Source organism: Triticum dicoccoides, chromosome 4B, assembly GCF_002162155.2.
Source record: "Triticum dicoccoides isolate Atlit2015 ecotype Zavitan chromosome 4B, WEW_v2.0, whole genome shotgun sequence".
Lineage (NCBI taxonomy): Eukaryota > Viridiplantae > Streptophyta > Magnoliopsida > Poales > Poaceae > Triticum > Triticum dicoccoides.
This window is the reverse complement of record NC_041387.1, coordinates 673,838,229-673,838,613: the sequence shown is the minus strand read 5'-3', so window position 1 is coordinate 673,838,613 and position 385 is coordinate 673,838,229. Positions and strand designations below refer to the sequence as shown.

Below are 385 nucleotides of genomic sequence, written 5' to 3'. Positions count from 1 at the left end.
GTTCACGATCCCGCGCACATATGACATAGTAATGAACAATAGGAAACATAGTAAAAGAATTTATTATGTTACTGCTGCCCGATCTTGTTTTATTAGTGTCCGCTTCCATTTCCATGGCTCGTAAAAAACTATGGAATATAGTAATCAACCATCATAACCGTTACTGTGTGGACAATTGTCCTAGTAAATGTATTGAGAATTAGTAGTAATAAGAGTTCTCCAATGGTAAAGCGAGAGTATTTGCTAAAGTAATTGAGCGATTTTTCACATGGCTGATCACTGTAAAGTTGAAAAGTTTCAGGCTGTAGTAACACATAAAATGCAAATTACTACATGTGGCTTGCCACTTACGATCAAAAGAAAGTGTGGAACCACGTGGGGTGGG

General features: G+C 37.4%; 1 protein-coding gene across 2 annotated transcripts in view; it reads right to left on the bottom strand.

Annotated features, from left to right (window-relative positions):
* Nucleotides 1-385, bottom strand: part of LOC119294305 — a 5,631-nt gene that overhangs the window by 2,385 nt on the left and 2,861 nt on the right. The gene's annotated exons all lie outside the window — the stretch shown is intronic.